Source organism: Rattus norvegicus, chromosome 1, assembly GCF_036323735.1.
Source record: "Rattus norvegicus strain BN/NHsdMcwi chromosome 1, GRCr8, whole genome shotgun sequence".
Taxonomy (NCBI): domain Eukaryota; kingdom Metazoa; phylum Chordata; class Mammalia; order Rodentia; family Muridae; genus Rattus; species Rattus norvegicus.
The window spans coordinates 120,411,714-120,436,864 of record NC_086019.1 but is presented as its reverse complement, the minus strand read 5'-3'; the positions used below and the strand labels follow the sequence as shown (position 1 = coordinate 120,436,864).

The 25,151-nt window shown below is 35.9% G+C and overlaps 1 pseudogene; it reads left to right on the top strand.

Moving 5' to 3' along the window:
- The window catches only part of Rhog-ps3 (ras homolog family member G, pseudogene 3), a 142,122-nt pseudogene that overhangs the window by 35,349 nt on the left and 81,622 nt on the right, over positions 1-25,151 (top strand).

The following is a 25,151-nucleotide window of genomic DNA, read 5'->3' as shown; positions in this document are numbered from 1 at the left end:
GATGTTGAAAAATGTTGAGAAATATTCTGTAATTCATTCTTACATTTATGTACGAATACTATGTCATTCTTTTCAATTTCTGTAATTTCCTCATGGAACCAAAAATTGTAGGACATACATAAACTCTTGTCATGTGATAAATAAAGTACTTTTATCTAGGTAGAAATATTACATATCTCTATAGGTTCTTGCAGTCAATCCTCAACCTGTGAACACAATACCTTAGTCAGCAAAATGCTCTGAATATGATAGCAGCATTCCAAATTTTTACCTCACGTTTTAAACAGGCCACTTTAATATTACTTTTTCCCATTTTTATTAAAATACCTCCCTTCTTTCCAAAGGATTTGTCAACTGTTAAAACTATTAACTACTCATACAGATAAACTCTGTTCAATTAACATAATCTATATGTCTGCTTGTGATGATCTGTGATGCAAGTGGAGATGAAGACTCACTCTCCTATCCTCTTTAGACATGTGCTCCATAGAAAACTATTCAAACACTAATATACTGCAGCAAACAATAAAATACTTTTTTCACCTTGCAGCTTTTTTTTGGATACTTTTATTTACAATTCAAATATTTGTCCATTTCCCACATTCCCATTCATAACCCATCTAAGCCATATCCTCTTGCCCTTCCACCTTCTAAGAAGGTGTTTGGTGACCAAACAACTCACCCATTCACACCTCCACACCCTGACATTCTCAGATACTGAGTGTCCACCTGTGGCAGGATGAAGGACTTTTACACCCATTGGTGCCCTACAAGTCCATCCCAGCTACATATGCAGCTGGACCTATGGGGTTTTTCGATGTGTACATTTTGGATGATGGTTTAGGCCCTGGAGTTCTGCTGGGTTGATATGGGATTGAAAACCCCTTCAGCTCCTTCAATCCTTTCTCCAATCCCTACAATGCAGACCCTAATCTCAGTTCAATGGTTGGCTGTGAGCATTTGCCTCTGAATTTGGCAAGCTCTGGCAGAGCATCACAGGAAACAGCTATGTCAGGCTCCTTTCAGCATGCAATTCTTGGCATTCACAATATTGTCTGCGTTTGATAGCTTTATGTATGTGGAATGGATCCCCAGGTGTGGCAGGTTCTGAATAGCCAAACTTTATCTCTCTATCTCCTCCTATATATATATTTGTTCCCAATTTTAAGAAGAACTGAAAAAACCACACTTTGGTCTTCCTTCTTTAGATTCATTTGGTTTGTGGATTGTAACTTGGGTAGTTCAAGCTTTTAGGCTAATATCCACTGATCAGTGAATGCATAACATGTACTAAGTTTTGTGATTGGGTTACCTCACTCAGGACGATATTTTCTAGTTCTATCCATTTGCCTATGAACATTATGACGTCATTGGTTTTCGTAGTGGAGTAGAACTCCATTTTGTAGATGTACCACATTTTCTGTATCCATTCTTCTGTTGAAGTGCATCTGTCTTATTTCCAGCTTCTGACTATTAAAAATAACTCTTCTATGAACATAGTGGAGCATGTGTCTTTGTTACATGTTGGGGTATCTTTTGAATATATCCCCAAGAAAGGTATAGCTGGGTCCTCAGGTAGTGCAATGTCCCATTTTCTGAGTAAGCTGCAGACTGATTTCAAGTGTACTTATACCAGTAGCAATCCACAAACAATAGAGGAGTATTCCCGATTCTCCACATCCCTGCCAGCATCTGTTGTCATCTGAGATTTTGATCTTAGCTATTTTGACTGGTGTGAGGTGGAATCTCAGGGTTGTTTTGATTTGCTGTTTCCTGATTACTAAGACTTTGAGCATTTCTTTAAGTACTTCTCATCAATTTATACTCCTCAATTGAGAATTCTTTGTTTATCTCTGTACCTCATTTTAATAGGATTATTTGGTGCTCTGGTGTCTAGCTTCTTGAGTTCTTTGTATAATTTGAATATTAACCCTCTATCAGAGGTAGGATTGGTAAAGAACTATTCCCAATGTGTTGGTTGCCATTTCGTCCTAATGACAGTGTCCTTTGCTTTACAGAAGCTTTGCAGTTTTACGAGGTCCCATTTTTCCATTCTTGATCTTAGACAAAAGCCATTGGTATTTGGTTCAGGAAAATTTCCCTGGTGCCTGTATGTCCGAGGATCTTATCCACTTTCTCTTCAATTAGATTGAGTGTATCCGGTTTGATGTGGACGTCCTTAATCCACTTGGACTTAAGCTTTGTACAGTGTGATATGACTGCAACAATTTGCATTCTTCTACATGGGGACTTCCTTTGAACCAGCACAATTTTTATGAAAATGCTATCTTTTGTACACTGGATGGTTTTAGCTCCTTTATCAAAGATCATGTGAACATAGGTGAGTGGGTTCATTTCTGAGTCTTCAATACTATTCCATCGAACTACCTGCCTGTCTCTATACCAGTATCATACAGTTATTATCAGTATTACTCTGTAATACTGCCTGAGGTGAGGGATGGTGATTTCCAAAAGAAGTTCTTTTTTTTATTGTTAAGGATAATTTTCACTATCCTGGGTTATGTGTTATTCCAATTGAACTTGCAAACTCTTCTTGCTAATTCTATGAAGAATTGAGTAGGAATTTTGATGGGGATTGTTTTTGGCAATATTTTCTGACAAACAATCCTTGCTTATATTCTAGGGAAAGAATCCTTTTAACCTCATACATACAAGGTATATAGGTTTCACTCATGAGGAGTTTTATAATGGTGAATAAAATGTCTGGTGTTTCAGAATTCTTGTAAAGAGGAACATGGGTAACAGGTGGCATGCTGTGTTTTAAAGAAATAATACTATTCAAAAGGATAATAAATAAGAGACCGATGTTTTATTAATATATACTCATTTACTGTATATTCTGGAATTCATGATGCAGGTGAATTTCTTCTGCAGAAGAATACCACTGGTTGGCTGAGGAGAGGATTCAATAGATGTCCCATTAGTAATGCACTGAATTTGATGTACTGTGATTCCAAGGCAATCATAATTCAATTCATTTGACCATCTTTCTCTGTCCAGAACAACAGCATGAAGTATTTGCTTTGTTTTCTTTTGTTTTATTTTTTCATGACCATACTGTATACCTGGTGACAAGCAATTTGAAAATTCTGAGATTTTATTGAATAGTATTTTTATTCAGCATACTAACAAACATTAGTAAATAAAAGCAGAATTTCTGCTGCCATCAGATTTCATACGTGTCTCGTTCTTGAATTTACTTTCTCTTCATCATGTTTTGGATGCCTTGTGAGAAATGTCTTCTCAAATGATTTATATCCTCTATTGGCTAACATTTTCAAAATCTACTTATCCTTGAGGTTTATCTTGTTTAATATCTCTCCTCCTCCCCTCTCTTTCTCTCCTTATTTCTGTTTCATCACACTAAATAAAAAAAGAAATTAAGAGGAGCACACTGTATTTAACACTCAGTCTTTTAGCCAGAATCCTCCACAATTTCCCTGTTTCTTGAATGTACTGTAGGAAATTCCAAAGAAGAAATTTCAATACCAGAGCAAACAAAGTGAAGAAACCATACTTTGGATGAATAATAAGTCCTGGCCACGTGAGTCTAAACAATCAATCAGTTGTGATAAAAAAGAGACTAGCATCATAGACGTGAATATTCTGGAAAGTCATGCCTCAGGTTCAGCATGCAGAAATTGTGTTGCAAAAATGATAAACTATAACTCTGTTACTCACTTGGAACTAGATTCAACCTAGGGGCACTGTTATGAAGGCTTCAAGACATGAGAGTGAGCAGCTAAGGCTTGTCACTCTCTAGGAGGGATGAGTCTCCTGAAACATGCTAGATGAGTCTACAGGTAAAAGTGCAGCCCAGTTGGTGAAAGGCATCCCACATTTTGGTGGATGCAAGTAGCATAGGATGACCAGTAATTTCAGTAGCATTCATGGTGTGGAGAGAGCCATAACCTAGAAGAGCAGCTGCACATATGCAGCAAAGGGCAGAGCTAGAGAAGTTACCCAGACCTTCAATAATACCAGAAAATATTAAATGGATCACCATTATTAAGATGTTAATTCATTAACACCATTATGGTTTGATTTTTCTCTGTTTATATCATCGTTTTCTTCTCTCTTGAGGTAAGAAAGTATACTTTTAAAGGAACCTTTTTCCAAATGATACTTGCAGTCTTATGATGAACTTGGATTGTGAAAGACTTGGAAATGGAAATGCTGTGCAGCTTGAAAATTCACAGACATATATGCTTGGTATCAATGTTTGGTAGTATACTTGCCTAACATAAACAGATTTGAATTTGAATTTATCACAAATGCGGTTATATTTTACACACGAGGAACAACAGCACCCTGGATGTGGAGCAGAAAAATATGATGCTTGAGGTCATCCTAAGCATTTCTCAGGATAGCCTGAGTTCATTTCAGAGGAAAAGTAATGTGTATTTTATTTAATGTATGCTAGAAATATGTGACTTGCTTTTGACCTTACTGAGGGAGCATTGAAAGTATTGACTTGAGTCTCAGAAGACACTTTAAGCTTTTAAACAATGTTCATGCTGTGAAAATTAATGGAGTCTTTTAAATTTGTATACTATACATTTTTATTATGAATTGTTTGTGAGACTGTGGTAACAGGGAGTAGAATGCAGTAGTTTGAATGATATGTCCACTGTTGGTTTCTAATTTTCACATATTTGACTCCCAATTATTACTGGACAAAGATATCCCTAGGAATGGTTTTCTATCTTTTAAAAAACTCAAGATATTTTAATTAGCTCTCTCTGCTTCTGCTCTGTGGTTTTAGATATAAGCTGTCTATTCAGCAACCTGCGGCTTACCACTCAAGATACCAAAGAGAAGAAATAATCTTTTACAACCACAATTTTAATTTTATTAACATATTTTTGGGGTTGTTACAAAAAAATTCTAAAATGTAATACTGGCTGTAAGTAAACTCAGTGTACACTCTGGCTACACCTCTATGTTGTTAGATATAAGGGCATGTGCCAACATTAGTGGTCTTTTCCCAAAAAAAAAAAAAATCTAAAAGTAATTAATGACCACAGTCAAATTCAAATTTCAAATGAAATTTTAGGCCAACCTACTCTACAGAATGCAAAATTGTCTCACAAGTTCCAAAAATTAAAAGGGTTTGAACATCAGTCAAAATTAAGTAAAAGAGAAAAGGAGGAGGAGAAAAAGGAGGAAGAGGAGGAGGAGGAAAAATGAGGAATCCACTAATTAGAGAAACATGAGTAAAATGAATAACACTTCGAAATTAGAAATCTATGCTGTGGAAGGAGGGGTTTTGAAAACTAAGCAGATACAAAATATACATCTGACAATTCAAATGACAACAACAGAAAGTACAGAATTCATTATATTCACAGATAGTGTATCTTATATACCTTATATTAATTTTAAGTTCTACTAATCCAACACTTTTACTACTCTTCTAACTGCATGTTAGGAAAACTGCATGTTAAGTATCCATTGAAGTGGACCTGTACAAATCTTCTTCATTTCACAGACACTATAAACAGTAAACAGACATTTCGAAAACTTCCCAAGCAACAGTCTCAATGCCAGAATTAGGATCCAAGCACATATTATGAAAGCATGGTTATTATCTGTAGAATTTCATAGCATAGTTTAGATCTCATACAGGTTTTTATTCTTAGATACTATTGAAATGGCAATTCTATCTGCCAACTTGGTGATATGTAGAACCATGTGAGAGGCAAGCCTCACTCATCCTTCAGCAGGGTTAATGTAATTAATTTAATTGACATAGGTGAACCTGTCCTTGGGTTCAAGTTGAGGACCTTAGCGCGGGACTTTTCACTAACACATTGGCTAGTGAAGAACTCTACATTCCAAGAACACTGCAACCCAGTGTCCATAGATTGATCTATTTACATGTATATCCTCAATTACTAGGTCCTTATATGATAAAAACATCATTTTAAAACAAAGGAATTTCTTTACATATTTTTAGTGACCTAATCACACTTTGACACACAGTATATGTATAGACGGAAAATTATTGGATGCATTTTCTTGTTTAGAAAACCCAATATTATTCTCTTTTCACTAGATATATTTCTTTATTTACATTTCAAATGTTATTCCCTTTCTCAGTTTCCTGTACATAAGTTCCCTATACCCTTCCCCTCCCCATTATTGGTGTTCTCCCCACATCTATCCCCATAACCTCCCCCTTCAGACATTGCTCTGTACCAAGAGTTCAAACTTGGCAAGACCAAGGGCTCCCCTTTCCACTTTTGCTATTCTCGACTACATATGCAGGTAGAGTGCTGGGTCACTCCATGTATAGTCTTTGGGTAGTGGTTTTTTCCCTGGAAGCTCTCGATGATTGGCATTGATATTCTTATGGGGTTGCAAGCCTCTTCAGCTCTTTCAGTCCTTCCTCACATTCCTCCAAAGGAGGTCCTGTTTAATGTTCAGTGGTTTGCTGCTAGAATTCACCCCTGCATTTGACATGCTCTGTATGTGTCTCACAGGAGAGATTGACATTGGTGTTTATTGTATAAAATCTGGAAGGCAGGAAATCCTTTATATCAAACCCGTTGTATTTAACATGCTAGGTGGCAGATAAATATGGAACACTGTAGGTTTAAATCGAATTCATTCTACGCAGATTATTACTAGCCAGAAAAAAATCTATTGATACAAATATTGTATTTATGGATAATAAATCAATATAAGTTATTGTGTACTTGATACCGGGTATCCTCGGACAAGTATAATAAAAATCCACTACAGGATTGTAATTTCATAGGCTTTTTTCCTAATATGAATCAGTATTTGCAAGGTAACTTTAAAACTCAAGGATCTTGCAGAACTTTCTTTTCAGCAAGCTTTAAACTCCTTCAGCATTGGCAGAAGGTTCAGAGGGACTGAAATGCAGTAGCACAGCCTGTTTAAGGGTGGTCACCCCTTGCTTTTGGTAAGTCATGAAGTGATATATTGACATGATTAACTGCTCAGTCCTGTATTGAAGCAAATTTAGCCACGCAGACATACCTTATAGAACTACTACTATGGGATAAGAAGCTGAGTATTTCCATATTCATTCAAAGTCAGCTTTTCATTTTTACAAATGTTTTCCTTCCATGACTCTATAGACCAAAATGCAGACTGTCCAAATTCAAATCACATTTAGTAGCTCCTTATGCATTTCCCTTTCCCTTGTAGACATTCTCTTGCAGAAAAGAATATTACTGAGTCAATATCATATTTATATTTATTGGAAAATACTTGAATTTGTAAAATTAGGAATCTGTCTACATTTTCATTTGTACTCCCTTTGCATATTCATTTTGCATCAAAATCACCAAGGCTTAAAGTTTCAGAGAGGAGCCTGACTGATGCTTCTGTTTGTAAAATCTAATACTATTCTGAAAAATTATATCCCAGAACTCATGTTAGGAGCCTCAAGTATATATATATATGTGAAGATCTCGAGATACATAACTACATACCTCTACATATATATATATACACACAAACACACACACAAACACAAAGAGAGAGATGGAGAGAGAGACAGAGACAGAGAGACAGAGACAGAGAGAGACAGACAAAGAGACAGAGAGAGAGAGAGAAGAGACAGAAAGACAGACAGACATACGGGGTCAGGCTTTTATAACAGACAAAGTCTCAGTTATAGAGAAATACATACATATATTCATATATATGTATGTATATGTATGATATATATATATATATATACACAAACACCACACAAATAAATAACATTAATAAAATCTAAAAAATTGTAGTGGCATATGAGATTACTTGTAGCACTTACAAGTTAGAAGATCATAAGTTTCTCAGTTAAATACCAGCCTGGTCTTCAAATTTATTTTCAGTCGAGCTAAATCTAAGAAGTAAGACCCTATCAAAAAAACAATTAAATATCTCACAGCAATAATTTTTAAAACAGAAAAAAAATCACTGAATGACAAACCAATGCTTTTTATGATATAACAGATATTATGTTAATTTTAAGTGATTCATTTACATGAACACATAGGATATTTTAAAAATCCTCCTGATCAAGTAAAACCTGACTAATACAGAATGTTGTTAAAGTAGCATATTTTATTCCCTAGTGATTTCTCCTGATATTATAAGCATCTGGTGTTTTTGTACATTCCGTAATTTTATTACATTTTCCTAGTCACTCTTTCTTTGCTTTGTATACAGATCTAAATGTGAATATAATTCAGTATCATGTAGTCACCATTGCCAGAAATCACCTTGAATTTATCCCTGACCAATTTATGCAGGGGTTTATGAAGCCTCCTGTGTCATATTAGCAATAGGACAGCTTAAAGCTCATGGCTGCCTGCCTTGACATTAGCTTTAGAAAAGATTTTGATCTCTGCAGCCTGGCGACCGTGCACGCATGCGTGATGCAGGGTTATGCTAGCTCACTAGCACAGACTGGGGGTTGGGAGTGTGATTAGACAAGTCAGTGCAGCAGGAACTGCTCAGAGAAGAGGCAGCCAGTGTCTCCTGTCTCATCCACCCTAAGAATGGTCCGCAAGGCAATGCAGCAAACAAGGTCAGCTCCCTCATATCCCCATAATTTGTTTCATAGACATGACTTTTTTCACACTAAATATGGCAAATTTGTTTTGATAGAAGATTTTTCTATAGAACTCATTTCTTTGACTTTGAACAGTCAGATCAGAAAGCTATCAGATCAGGACCTGCCTTCCTATTTCCTGTCTTGTGTTGTGTTTGCTGCAGTGCCCCTCCCCTTGAGCAGGCAAACTGCCTTTTCAATTTAGCTCACTTCTCTTACAGGGCGAATACTAGCATTTCAAATAGCTGACAATAATGTGGATTATTGGTGTGTGGGAGTAATGGCAGTCAGGAAAGAAAAAGAACATTTAATTTGGTATATGTATGTTGCATAGAATAATATCCATAGTGAAGTTAAAATGGTATCTTGGTATCTCTCACAGACTGAAAGATATGAAGGAATTAAAACACTTGAGAGTTAACATACAGATTATCTTCAGAGGGAAAGCACACAGCAGATCCTGGATGATTTGCATCTCTTAGTTTCTGAATGGTTAGAGCATCAGATAAGAATTAGTTTTTATGTTATGGTAGTTATAATACATGAAAGGGGTTTGCAAAATTGTGTTAAGAAATAGTAGTTAGCAGAGTACAGGTGTGTGAACTGCAAACATGTGGAAATGTGATGTATCTTCCACATATATACATACACACCCACAGCCATTCACTTACACACATACTTACATACAGTGTATAGAGTACTACAAAATACTAAACCGTTTTCTTCTGTGATCTCATAGGTGATCTAATTTGAATGTTATGACAATACGTCCGTGTTTAGTATGTGGCATTTGTTAATATGTTTTTATTTTTAAATTTTTCCCAGATTCAAGAATAAAGAGTTGGATTGGAAAGAAATACCTTTAGATATATGATCTATACTTTGATTTTATTCCTTGATTTGGATGAATTTTATAAATAAGCAAAAAAATGCAGATGTGTTTTTTTGGGGAGTTTGTGGGGGGGGATTTTATCCATGCTCCATCAGTTAAACCCACAAAAGCATGTCTTTTCTTTTGTTTCTGTTTGTTTGTTTATTTTCTTGTCTTTTTGCAATTGTTTTTGGTTTTCATTATAAAATGGTGTATTTTTAAGGAAAATTTATTGTCCTAGTTTTTCATTTCCATTCTTAATTTTTCTATTTAAATCGTGACCACAGTTTTCCTTTTTTTTAACTCTTCCCAGTTTCACCTCACCTTTCTTTGCTTCCAGATCTCTTCCCTTTCTGTCTCCAAAAAAAATATAATAAGATAAACAAAGAACATAATATTGGGGGTGGACAAAGCAATAAAACAGAAGGAAAAGGAGCAGAAACAAGAATCAGATTCCCAGTTGTTAACGCACTCAAGAATGCCATTAAAACAGTAAGCTGAGTGTACTGAGGTACCAGTGCAGACTAATAAGAGTCTTTAAGACATAGTGGTCCTCAAAGGAATATACTTTCCTTTAACTCGTGGTATTTTGTTTTTTTATTTGAAAAATGTTTTTTGGGTTTAAGGTTTTTAAAGTGTTTCTAAATAACAAGCCTATGTTGATCCAAGCCAACAGCAGTGTGAGGGTTTGCTAAGTTTGTTGCTCCTAAAGAGGTGTTAATGAAGACAGAAATAACAGAGTGGCACCAATCGTTACCGTTTTGCTACTTCCCCTGTGTTATAGTATAATTTGAAATCTGCGATGCTGATACCTATGAAATATTGTTTATTATTCAGGTTTATTATAAAGGGAGTCTTTTTTGATTCCACATAATTTTACCACGCTCTTTTTTAATTTCTGTGAAGGATATGATTGGTGTTTATACATATACATACATACTATTTTGTCTGTCATGCATTACCTATAACAATGTTATATGTAATGTTATATAATATATATTTTATAAAAGATATTGTTCCTATGATTTGTTCCTCAAAATATTTATTTCAGGACATGATTTTGTACTAACTGGATCATACTGCTACAATGTTGAAAATAATTATCAAGTTTCTGCTGTCACATTTAGTAACTTTTATACATAAAAGCATACCCTATTCAAGTGATCTCCTAATACTGTACTGAATAAGACAAGAAGAAAAAACTTCCTTGTTGGGTTTCTGATTTTAATGAAAATTTTTGAGTTTCTCTCCTTTCAGCATCATGCTGGCTCTGAGTTTGTTGTATCTTGTTTTATTATTCTGAAATATGTTCTGTTTATTCTTAATAGTGACCACATTTATAAGGAAACAGAACACATGCTAAACTAGAAGCCATCTATATCGATAAGAATGTGTGCAGGTGGGGTTGGAATATGGAGACACCCTCCTTCTTCCTTATTTGCATGTGTGCATAATCTTGTGAAGGACACACATGTAACCATAATTGCAGGAGGCCATGTTTTCAGTAACAAGGCCACTTATAGAGATATTCCACAGCATTTCTTCCAGTCCATGAGCTTTAACCTAGTATGGGGAACTTTAGAATTCCCAACTGTGTCTGAGTACTTTCAGTTGCTTATTCACAGTGCTTTTTGTAGTCTGTATAAGGGGCTTATTGCTGTGAACAGACACCATGAGCAGTGTAAGTTTTATAAAGAACAACATTTAATTGGGGTTGGCTTACTGGTTCTGAGGTTCATGCACGAGCATAGCAGATAGCAGCATCCAGGCTGGCATGGTATAGGGGGTGCTGAGTACTACATCTTCAACTAAAGGAAACCAGGAACAAACTGAGCATCCACAAGTTGCTAGGGGGATGGTCTCCAAGCCCACCTAAATAGTGACACACTTCCTCTAACAAGGCCACCCCTTCTAACAGTGCCACTCCCTGGGCGAAATGTTCCCAAACCATCACAGAGTTATTTATTTTTGTGCAAAGAATACCATTAGTATTAAGATAATTATCTACTGAAATAATCGTCAACACATACCTACAGACATAACAGAAATATTTAAAAGGGGACTTGACAAAATGGACATTGGAAAAAACAATGTTAGTGTGTTCTCTGCTAAGGTCTTTAAATTCCCTAGCCAAGTTTTTTGACAAAGTTTGTACTACCACTCCTGAATTCTCTCCTGTGGACGTGACATCCATTCTAACTAATAATGTGGTTAGCTAAGCACAAAATGTTTTTTCACAATTTCAATGTTCATGAACTGTACCAGGCAGATCATTATTATAACATATAAGGCTAATTAATGGATGAGAAAATCATTGTCTTTTTCTCTGTTTTATTTTTTTAGTGTTTTTTATCATTATGAATGATAACCACCAGGGATAGCTTTCTTGGATGGTTCAAGGTTGAGTTCTCTATGTCCAGGAAACAAAGTATATAGTGTCATTAACACATGATCTTACCATGAAATCAGTTGAGACTAACTGAGGCTCTTTCCTACATTCTTTTCTGTTCAATGATATCTGTTTTGATGTCTAGAGACAAAGCATTATGAATCAAAAATTATTGTCAAAATACCATTAAGTTCATATGATTTGACTGTGTACTGCTTTGAAGAAAATCTTCCATGAATGTGGTGTCTATAATCAGAGAGTCTCCACCACATTAAACTAATTTCTCCTTCAGGAGCACTTGTATATTGGACATAACTTCTTGGATGGAGATGGGAGGTCATGTTTAATTCTTTGTCTCAGTAGGGAGGCATTTCAATTTATTGTATGCAAACCATATGCATGTTTTCATGATCTATATGGTTTCATCTGTCAGGTCTCTTAAATTTGGAAGACAGTGTTTCCTTGTTTACTTTCTTTCCATTCGCACTGGCTCTGAGATTTCTCCCAACACAAATATTCATGAGAGGTGAAAGGAGAATATTGATGAAGATTATTTTCATTTATGACTGAGGTATCGAATCTCTCTTACTCTTTACACATTGTTAAGATATGTGTCTCTGTGTTTATTCCCATCTATAACATCTATAACAAATAGTAGCTTCTGTGACCATGGTTGAGCAATATACTTATTAAAGGGAATAACAGAACATCATTAGGATTCATTAAATCGCTACATTGCTTTTCCAGAAAAAACTGGTGTTGGGTATGTCCCTTGGTCCACAATTTACTTACTTCTCTTTTCTTGGGCACATGAGCAATGTCATGAATGAACCTCATGGACTGAGCATTGAATCCAACCAATAATTGTTACTAACGCTTATTGCATTTGTACCAATACTGAAACACGTAAACTGTACGGAGCCCACCATTGTAAATTGAAGGATTTCAGCTAAGTACTTCTTTACTATTCTCCTCAGGAATTATGAATAAACTTTCCAATTCATGAACACTTTGAAGAAGAGTGAATACTCCATCCGGTCATGAGCTTAACATCTTCATGTTCAGGAGGTAGGTAAGTGTTATCTCATCAATATGACTTTGCCATCAGTTTATGTAAAGTGGACAATAGTGTGGGCAGTAATGTAAGTTGTTTGAGAGTTTCTGTGAAGTCTCAGTCATTAAAACTCAGTTAGATATAACTCATACGTGACACTGGGGACGGGGGTGGATTGGTTGTGGGAGAAGGCAATATGATTGTACTCTCCCAATTATTTGGTGATGCATTTTAAGAATATTCATTTGCATATAATATATTAAGGAGCTTCTACTGAGGTATTTTTCTATAACATTCTTCAGAAAGTCCATAGATTCTGCTCTCCCTTAGTCTACCTTCTTCCATTTCTCAATTTAATAATCCCATTCCACAACAACATAAGCCCAAAAGCATCCAGATTTAATTATATTTTTACTTACTTAGGAAAAACTTCAGTCCTTTCTAGTTTCTCACTCTATATCTTACCTCTGAGGATTTAAGGATTCTTATGTGCATTTGTAAGATTTAAAGCCTAACAAGCAGTTTTAAATTGCCACATACTATATTTCTCTTCGGCGTTCTGAGTACCTCACTCACCATGACTTTTCTCACTCAGGATGACTTTTTTTAGTTCGAACCACTTAAGCAGGGGTTGCATGATTCCATTATTCTACAAGCGAGTTACATTTCATTGTGTAAACGTACCATATTTTCATTATTTAATCACTTGTTTATGGTCACAAAGTTGAGCAATACCTGGGTTAAGAGGAAGGAAGACAAAAATGTGGATGTTTCAATACTACATTGAAAAGGGAACAAAATAATCACAGGAGATAGAGGAAGGGAGGGAACTGAAAGGAAGGGAGGAGGGAGAAGGAAAAAGATACAACAGGATTAGGTTTTGGAACTGATAGAAGTAAAGTACAGATGGTCAGGTCACTGAATAAAAGTAACTAGAAGTGAGGAATGAGGAACTGGTGGTAGTCACTAAAATTCCCAGAACCCAGGGAAGCAAGAGGCTCCTGGGACCCAAGAGGGATGACAATAGCAGAAATACCAAACAAAGGGGAGATAGAATCTGTAGATACCACCTGCAGTAAATAGGCAGAACCCCAAGTTGAGGGATGGGACTACACACCTATCTCAAAATTTTTAATCCAGAAATGTTCCTGCCAAAATGAAAGACAGGGACAAAAAATGGAACAGAAAGTGAAGGAAAGGTCATCCATAGACTGTGCTATGTAGGGATCCATTCTGTCCACAGATATCAAACCCCAATACTACTGCTGATGCCCAGAAGCACTTGTAGACAGGAACATGGTATGGTTTTTCCCTGAGGTGTTCTACCAGCACATAACCAAAATAGATGTAGATACAGCCAATCATCAGACTGAGCCTTAAACACCCCAATGGAAAAGCTCCTAGAAGGACCAAAGGAGCTAAAGGGGACTGAAGCAGCATAGCAAGAACAATATCAACTAAACAGAACACCCAGAGCTACCAGAGACTAAACCACCAACCAAGCAGGATAACTGGAGTTTTGCAGGGCTCTAGATACATATGTGGCAGAGGGTGGCCTCATCTGACATCAACAGGAGGGAAGGGCCTTGGTACTCTGAAGGCTTGATGCCCCAACATAGGATGGTGTTAGGGCGGTGAGGCAGGAGTGGATAAATGGGTGGAGAACTACTCTCACAGAGTCAAATGGGATGGAGAGAGGGGTTAATTAGTTGGGGCATTGTGAATGGATAAAAAGTAAAGGTGATATCATTTGAAATGTAAACAAAATCATTAATTAAATAATGGTGACAAATCACTTTAAAAAACATTATTTCCATGTGAGAATGACCATGTTATTTTCCTCAGAATTCAAGCATGTGGCAGTGCTCTTGACAGCCAGCCGGAGATGCAGATTCTCACAGTTATGTCTGTTACTACTCTCAGATAACTGCTAAGAAATAGACTTGTTTTCAGTACGGCCAGAAAATTGGCTCTGTACTGTGTGTAGATTCACTGTATGATATAAAAACATTCAGCCCAAAAAGTGGATTTTGTTTGCCTCTGAATGAATGTCTGCATCAGAGTTCCTCAAGAGGATAGTTTATTTCTCCCAAGGTTTATTCCTCACCTGCATACTGGACAAATCATTTCCATGTTAAAGCAACAACTGAAGCCTCCTTATATGATGATTACATTAGAAAGGCTTCAACCTCTATCTCACATTTACAATTTATTTGCATTGTTTGCCTTTCCATGTTAAAGATTTTTGCTGTGCAGTTTTCTTTCTTTCTTTTTTTTTTTTTTTTTTTTTTTTTTTGGCATACCAGTAACTTTATTTATTTATTTTTTTATTAACTTGAGTATTTCTTATATACATTTCGAGTGTTATTCCCTTTCCCGGTTTCCGGGCAAACATCCCCCTCCCCAATCCCCTTCCATATGGGTGTTCCCCTCCCCACCCTCCCCCCATTGCCGCTCTCCCCCCAACAGTCTAGTTCACTGGGGGTTCAACATTGGTAACTCATGTTTTCTTTTATAGAATAAAAATAATGCTGATTCTAAAATATTTATTTCCTCTCTTACAACTTCCTATATACGCCATCTATACATCTATATACCTATTTACTGGTATTTCTTATTTACATTTCAATTGTAATTCCCTTTCCAGGATTCTAGGCCAACATCCCCGTAACCCCTCCCCCTCCCCTTCTATCTGGGTGTTCCCCTCCCCATTCTCCCCCTACTAAAATCAGGGACTACACAAGGCTGCCCACTCTCTCCCTACTTATTCAAAATAATACTTCTTAAATATTTAGAAAACACAGGAAATGAGCATTGCAAAAGTTTTTCTGAATCTCACAAGCGTATAAACATTTATGGAAACTTAATTTTTATTTAGCTACAGGACTGATTTTTGAAGTTGTCCTCTTCTTTTTCATCCTTAGTTTTGTCTCAGTTTAATTTTCCTTAGAAAAATGATTCTCCATAGTATAAACCTGCCTCCACAATCACCCACATATCACAAGCGGATGATAAAGCACCTTTCATAAAATTCAAATTTGGCGAATTTAGTTCCTAAGATTACTCTGTAGTTAGGATGTAACTCATAGATTAAACTGAAACATACATAGCACCTAAGATCAAAATTTTCTTATTTTAGAGTTGTTAAAAAATTTGTTTCTACATATATTTACTATTGCACAGCACTCTCAGGGGATTAAGAGAATATTTACTGCCACATAAAAAATATTGCAGTACAACAAATTGATTAATTCCAATACTACTTGCTTTCTTTTTTAATTTTTAATTAGAGGTATTTCTTTACTTACATTTCAAATGTTATTCCCTTTCCCGGTTTCTCCTCCATAAACCCCAATCCCTTCCCCTCCCACATACGGGTATTCTGTCCATCCATCCCCCTTACTGGCACCCCATATCCCCTGCACTTGGATTCCATCCTTCACAGAATCAAAGGCTTCCTCTTCCCCTGGTGCCCCAACAAGTTTATTCTCTCCTACATACGCAGTTGGAGCCCAGAGTCAGTCCACGTATAGTCTTTCCATAGTGGTTTAGTCATTGGAAGCTCTGATTTGTTGGCATTGTTGTTCTTATAGGGTTGCAAGCCCCTTCAGCCCCAAGTGGGTCCTATTCTCAGTAGTGTGGTTTGCTGTTAGCATTAACCTCTGTCTTGGACATGATCTGGATGTGCCTATGAACTCTATTAGGAATGCTCACAAAGGGTCAAGGGAAACATTATAGAATTTACATGGTATATTGGCGCTAGCAATTTACAATCATGATGCATTATTCACATTGCCTTTGCTTTTATACTTCCCCCATAAGCTCACAAATGATATTTATGTATATCATGATGGTATTTTCTTCTGTATTCATTGTTTTAATTATTAAATGATCATAAATTCATGGAAAGGCCCATCCACGTAGGTTTATGGAATCTATCAACTTAATAGATGATATCATTATTATACCACAAAGTTTGACACAGAAACAACTACATATACTAAATACGAAAATTACATACATTAACTTATATAATATAAACAAGAATCACTGCCTTCCCATTTAAATAATAAACTACGCCTACTCCTTTATACATGTTTATGCATGATTTTCTATTCTCTGAATATTTTTCATGGGTACACTAATATATAGGAATGATTATAAGTTATTATGGGTTGATTTAAATGAAGATGACTTAGTATAGTAATAGTGGTAGATGTGCCAGTAGTATGAAGGCCATGTTTAGGTGCAGGATCCTACTCCTTAAGACAGTGCTGATTATAGATTTCATTTTGGGACACAATTCGAATTTAAAATGTTGGTTAATCTCCTGATAGGCAGTATATCATTGTATCAGAGGGATTCCATTGGAATGAAGTGTTTCTAAGCTTCAACAAAGTGCTGATTACATTTCTCTTGCAGTAGCCTGCTTCATACATTCTAGTACTAAGAAAGCTATCCACTAAGATTCACAGTAGAATCAAGCTTATAGATCAATCAATACTAGGTAAAATTTTATCTGTTTTTTGACTGAACCATGTTTTGACTTCAGCAATGGAGTCTTACTTTCAAATTCTGTCTGGAAACCAAAAAGGTTTGTAATTGCCTGAACTGAATGGGAAATCTCTGGAAAGTAAAGTCAAATTAGACAACTCAATACTGGGACTGAAGTATGTATTTGTTAGGTTATAGTGTCAAGTGGAGAAATCATTGTCTCACTACAAGTTAACCCTATTTAAATATTTATATGTACATTTATGCAGTGAAGCCTCTCTTACAGATGTTTGCTTCCGTACACCTTTTTCAAAATATCTTTAGGGATATTTATCCTTTCTCTTATTCACTCCTCAAATCTCACCTTGCACTACCATGACCACTTAATTCAGAGTGATTGTATATGCTTGGGTTACATAGTGACACTGTCAGGAAATGTTGGAGTAGGTGTGTCACTGTTGGTGTGGGCTTTAATACTCTTCGTCTTAGGTATCTGGCTTACAATCTTCTGCTGGCTGCCTTCATAATAGAGATGTAACTTTCAACTCTTGCCTCCCCATGTCTGCCCGGACACTAACATGCTCCTACATTGAAGATAAACGACTAAATCTATGAACCTGTAAGCCAGCCCCATTTCAATGTCATCCTTATCAGAATTGACATGGTCAAGTTTTCTATTCACAGAAGTCAAACCCTAAATAAGACACTTAGTCTGTCACTAGTTGCTCAAGCCAGCTAAGTCAGTCTGAGTGTGAGTAGGTGGCAAGGGGTACACTGAATCTTCTGGTGCAATTTTAGGGAACGATCTCTTCCCTGCATGACAGTGTTATAGCTCCTATGAAAGCACTCAGACTATGGAGTAATTCCTGCACACCTTTAATCCTTCTGGATAGGAATCTTAAATATATTGCAGGGTGGGTCAGGGTCTGAGAGCAGGTAATTTCTATTGCTTTGACCTGAGAGCTTGGGAATACAGCATCTACATATTTGGGGCCATGATCCTGCATCTATGTGACTGATCTGTCTTGAGCCTACGTGACTGTGTGTTGTCCCATCCGTACCTGTGGATGAGGGGTTAGGGCATTGCCTTATGTGACTGTTGTGTCTCAAAATTGTCTGCAAGGGGATGTGGGGGCTGTAGCTATATGAAAGGGTCCTTATCTCCTGGGAGACTGGGAATGTTCCCACTGTCTCTTATGGTCCCTGGGGATCTGACGGATATTGAACAGTAATCTGGCTACGTTTCACAGCCCACCATTCAACAGAGGGACATCTAGGATGTTTCTAGTTTCTGGCTAGTGTGAATAAAGCTGCTGTGAACAGAGTTGAGCAAGTGTCTCTGTGGAATGTTGGAGCATTTTCTAGGCATATCACTGGGTATGTAGCTGATTCTTGAGGTAGAGTTATCCCCAGGTTTCTGAACAACTGCCAAAATAATTTCCAACATGATATAAAAGTTTACACTCCAACCAGTGACAGGGGAGTGTCACTTGCACTTTTGAATCTTTTTATTAACACATTGTTTCAGCAATTTGCAGAGAATAGCCTTGAAGTGGTGCCAACATTGCAACAGTTAAAGTCATAGATATTATCAAACTCCTAAACTTAAAATATCAAAACAAGTAAGCTTCATTGAAAATTGTTGTGTTATATTTCATATACATTATTCCTCCACCCATGACTAATTCTTGACAGTGTTTTTATGGTAGATATTATTTTAGGTGTTAAAATTATTTTAGAATCTTACTCCCAAATGATTTTGAGGCATGAATTTAGAACACAGCAAAATTGGAAGGGTGTTTATTTACACAGAATGTCAACAACCAACATTAGAGATGAGTAACTGAGTATATACTATCCTTTGCAAATCCCTGCCCACCTTCACTAAAAGCCCATTGCAGTGTTGAACTCCTCTTGGCAATACTGGCAACAAAAAGAACCTCACAATCCTGGGTCACAGACTGGACTTGACTGCAGAGGAAACATTAGGAAATAAGATAGCGCAATGTTCATCTCAGCATACAATTTTCTCAAGCTGAAAAACATTTACAACTCTGGCCTGCTTTTCTTTTTGTAGAGGGTGACCAGTCTCAGGCTCTGTCACCTGCTTCACTTCCAACTTTAGGAACTGTTTTTTAAATAATGAATTTACAATGATACAGATTTTTAAAAACACATCTCTTTATATTAGGGCTACATTCTTTTTTTTTCTTTTTTTTCATTTTATTTTATTTTATTTTTTTTATTATTAACTTGAGTATTTCTTATATACATTTCAAGTGTTATTCCCTTTCCCGGTTTCCGGGCAAACATCCCCCTCCCCCCTCCCCTTCCTTATGGGTGTTCCCCTCCCAACCCTCCCCCTCTTGTCCCCCTCCCCCCATAGTCTAGTTCACTGGGGGTTCAGTCTTAGCAGGACCCAGGGCTTCCCCTTCCACTGGTGCTCTTACTAGGATATTCATTGCTAACTATGAGGTCAGAGTCCAGCGTCAGTCCATGTATAGTCTTTAGGTAGTGGCTTAGTCCCTGGAAGCTCTGGTTGCTTGGCATTGTTGTACATATGGGGTCTCGAGCTCCTTCAAGCTCTTCCAGTTCTTTCTCTGATTCCTTCAACGGGGGCTACATTCTTTAAATATACTTTTACATGCCTGTCCTTCAAAAGTTCTGCTTTCATACATAAGGAAACAAAAAGTTTAGCATTAAGTCTCTGATTGCAAAAGCTGTCTAATATTTCAATTTGGCTTTTTTAAATCAAAGAATATATTTGCATTTTCTATTGGTATGAAAGTTAGTATTTTTTTAAAAAAAATCAATTTAGATATCATTCCTTAAATACAATATGGATGTCTGAAACTAATTTTTGCCTTTAATTCTAGCATTCTGTACTATTTCTACCATTATGTGTCTGACAAAAAAGTGAGATACAAAATTTTACATTAGTTACTTGTTACTACATAATTACCACATAGTTCTTCATAAATTATCATGCTATTTTTCATACAATTATACACACACACACACACAGACACACACACACACACACACACACACACACACGAGTGTAGTCTCATTTATTTTGAGTATCTGTGTCTTATTTTTTTTAAATTACACAATATTCTTGTGGAATATGACCATAGTTGTTGAATGGGAGGACATCTTAAGTTACTGGGATTTTTGTTTGTGGCTAAAACTTTGTTTATAGTAAAGTAGCAGTGGATGGAAAATTACTAAGTACAAAAGAGACTTTTGCTCTTTAAAACAGGGAAGGATAAGAAACATACATTTGTGTAGAGGCCGGTGGGTACTTTGTTCACTGAAAAATTATTTCATTAAAAATGATATTATGTAGAAAGTAAAGATATCATTAAAAAAGTTAATAATCCTAAATGAAATTTGACTAAGGATTGAAAGTATGTCATTATCAGGATATATGATTTTGTTTGTTTGGTTGGTTTTGTTTGTTTTTTTTTTCTTTTTTTCTATTTTTGTGTGGATAAAACTCCAGAGCCTTGGAAAAGTTTGTTAAACTATTTATAAGTAAACACCTCTCTTATTTCAATAATTTAAAGCACTATTTTTTAAGTAATAGCTTCACTTTCCGTTAAATCTTCTTTTTCCAGCAATGAATAATATTCTCTGATTCCCAATATCACATAAAAAGTTCAAATTAGAGGCCAATAATCTTTTACTTGAACATTCCTTGTCACTGGAAATTATGAAACTGGTGTTCAAGAGATGTGAAAGTATCATGTCATGTTTCAAGTATTAGACGAACATAAGAGACAGGAATGGAATAGTGGAGCCTGGGAAAGGAAATGTCTCTACATAATTTGGGCTAATAACTCAGAATCTAAATTTATTTACTGTAACATACATTTATATTCTCTTTAAATTATAACACAGCTTATGGACAAGGAAAAAGATTTAGTATTCCTCACTATATTGTGTGAAAATTATTGGTAATTCATTTTGACATTTCTGTCTTTATACGAAGTTTTTCTTCATATTGTCAATAATTTTCACCTAGAGCTAAGACTTGTTTGGCATGGTCCATGTAGTCACTTTTACATATTTGTTTCATCAGATGATGAAATTACTTCTCCAATCTAAGTTTAAATATCATCCATCTCTAGCATATTGTACTCAACCCTCCACTTCTTGACACAGATATTTTGTTTCCACTACAATCTGAAGGTGATAAAAGTTTTAAAGAGTTTATTTTGATCAAAGCAGACCACACGGAGGCAGAAGGTTAATACTAGTAATTAAGATAGACAATGTAAAAACCTGTCTTGTGCCCTCAGTGAAGACTCAGTATTTAAGATCACTGAGTGATCTTACCTAATACATCTATTCAATTCCCAGAATACACGTGACTGTTTAAAAATTTCCCAGATAATCTGAAGAATTCTTCTGATATCTTCAGGCTCTGTGCATAAGTGCTTCACAGACATACATATAGAAAACAATAATACATAATCTTAAAAAAATAAATAAAGTCTAAGGCAAAGTATTTGTCTATGTAATTTGCCTGTTATTGAGTGAAATTGGGTCTATTCAGAAAAATCCCTTAAAAAAACAGATAACAACCATTAAATTTGTTGCCATTCAATACATTCTGACATTGTGGAAAGTCACAAATATGTGAATGTACGTATTTAGTATCATACCTTTATGATAAGAAGGAATTCCTGAGTATACATGCTTTCCCCAATTCTTCTCCTTGTCTTTCCAATTTTGCCTGAGGGACGCAATTCAGCTCTAGCATTAAAAACAGGAGTGAAGGTGCAGGAGAGGAGAAGTGAGAATCAGCCATGGGTTAAGAGTCAAGAGAGCATGGTCATGAGAGCTGCCTAAGCTAAGAAGCACCCAGATAAAACAGTGCATATTCAGGGTTATCAATAGGAAAGTGGAATCTAATATGATGGGGTGAAATATCTGCCTATCCCTTGTGCTAATTAAGACTTATTGAAAAAATAAAGACTATGTGTGAGTTGTGGGTAATTTTCCAGGGGTACGAAGCTAACTCAGTTACCAAAGTTTGGGTAGAAACCCTGGGCTGCGGTTTCAATAATTTCTACAACAAAGAAATTTCCCCACTTCATTTTCAAACAAGTCCTGTAGTGGCAGCTTTATATCCTGACTTAATATATTCTATTACTTTATAATTTCTCTGACACTTATGCAACAATTATTCCTTAAACTTTGTCATATCCATTGAACTCAGTGTTCTGCATTTACTTCTCCTTTTCATAGAAAAGTATGATACAAATGTATAATTAACAAATCAATATATTTGTCCATTTCAATGGGCCATTTAGTAAATACTTACAGCATTCAAGGTCACTAGTCTTCACTAGCTGGAGCAGGAAGACAGTGATAATTGAAATATAGATGCAGTATTCTGACATGGCCTGAAGGCATCTTATTAAAGTGTTATTTACCAATGTAAGCTTTCAAGAGACAAGTTAATCCTGAACCTTGCAAATATATCCTCAGTGTTAACTACTGGTAGATTATATAGTCCCAAACTAATTCTTAAATCCATGTATTTGTAAAGTATTTTTATTTTGTCTCAAATTTACAGTTTAGGATGAAAGTGCTTGAACAATATTTGAAAATTTTGGAGAAAGAAAAGAAATTCTTACACAAATCAGTAAATATTGCTACTCTGATTATTTGACCTATCATGTTCAATAAACTCTTACACTTTTATTCATATTAACTATCCTATCTCATTAAAAAAAGCCTAAAATAATTCTGACAGAAAAAACGGAGAAGGGGAATGAAATTTACAAGGAAACCCAACCTTGTGACTATGATTGCTACCATCAGAAATACAATATATTGCGAAGATTAGATTTATGGTGCTGTTTTGTTATAGATATACTTATATTGCTGTATATAATTATGCATGTTTCTGAGTCCTATGATTTTTCTTTTTTAAAATATTGAGTTTATTTATATGTTTGTCATGATATGCATATATATATATATATATACATCTCCACAGTTAACAGTTATTATAATAACTATAAAACTATAAAAATTAATTAGAACTCTACCCTTAAATGCAGAACAAGATAATTAAACTGCACCTTCACGGAAATGGATCCTGGAGAGCATTTATCAAACACAGGTAGGGAATACTCTCATTGTGTGTTAGAGAAAGACAAGATATCTACTGGTAAAGAAATAAACAAACCGAATTTTTCATCCAAACAATAATTTCTAAATTATTTCCAAATGTATATGGTTTATTATATATATATATATATATATATATATATATATATATATATAATTGTCTTAGCTATACATGTTTTTGTATTACATGTGGGACTAGGGCCCATTGAATTCAGGAGAAGTTGTATAATCCCTGTAATTAAAGTTACAAACTGTTGTAAACCATAATCTGAGTACTGGGACCGAAATCCATACTCTTTGAGAAACAAACAAACAAACAAACAGAAAAACCCAAATGCTTTTAACCACTGAAACATGGGTCTTTTATAGTATATTTGTCTTAGTTAGGTTTTATCTGCTGTAAACAGACACCATGACCAAAACAACCCTTATAAGGACAGCATTTGATTGGAGCTGGCTTACAGATTTAGAGGTTTAGTCCATACTCGTCAAGGAAGGAACATGGCAGTGTTCAGGCGGGCATAATGCAGGAGGAAAGGGGGAACTGAGAGGTCTTCACCTTCATCCAAAGCCTGCTAGCAGAATATTCACTTCCAGGCAGATAGGCTTAAAGCCCATGCTCACAGTGACTCACCTACCCCAACAAGGCCACACCTCCAAATAGTGCCATTCACTTGGACAAGTAAATGCACATTACCATGCTAATGGTCAATCATCCAGAAAAGAATTATCACATAATTGTGGACAAGACATCAACTTGATGAAGGAAACATTTTTGTGTACATGTAATTGCCTTTTTAATTTAATGTGATAAGAACTAGTTCCATCTGCTTTGACAGGGTTTTACCTCCGTTTTAAAGGATTCTTGATTTATCAATCAGAACTGATGGTTAGCATCATCCTGATTTAAAGCTTTTCTCAGTAAAATCATCATTACCTTTACCATCATGATTATTCTTATCAGCTGGTTAACATCTTTTTGTTGAATCTTCCTACCCCTTTAGGGAACACGTTATTTATTGACATACTTAAGGGTATTAAACTCTTCACATCTTTTTTTGTAATTTTATAGATACTATACATTCTCTATGTATATGCAAAGTCTTTGAACAAGAGTCTAATCTGAAAGTGGAAAGTAATATAATACCAAAGCCCACAGGGAAACTTGAACGTAGAGATTTTTTCTATATGCCATTGTTACTCTACTTGGACGTCCTCCATCAGTTTTCATCTTTATGTCTTCGGGTTCCTATTGCTACAAAAAAAATGGCCTGGCCAAACTCAAATGGGAGAGAAAGGGCATTATTTAGCTTACACTTCCACACTGCTCTTCATCACCAAAGGAAGACACTACAGAGTAAAAAGTAGGAAGCAGGGCAGATGCCAGGCCATGGAGGAGGACTGCTTCCAACCATTTAGCCTGCTTGCCTATAAAACCCACAAAAACCGTCTCTGGTGGGTACCAATCAGAATATTCTTGGTCATTCCTCACTAATCACTTATTGTGGAAATAACTTATAGCTACCTCTCAGGGAGGCATTCTTTCCACTTAAACTGCTTCTCCTTTGATGATTTTGTCTCAAATTGATACACAAAG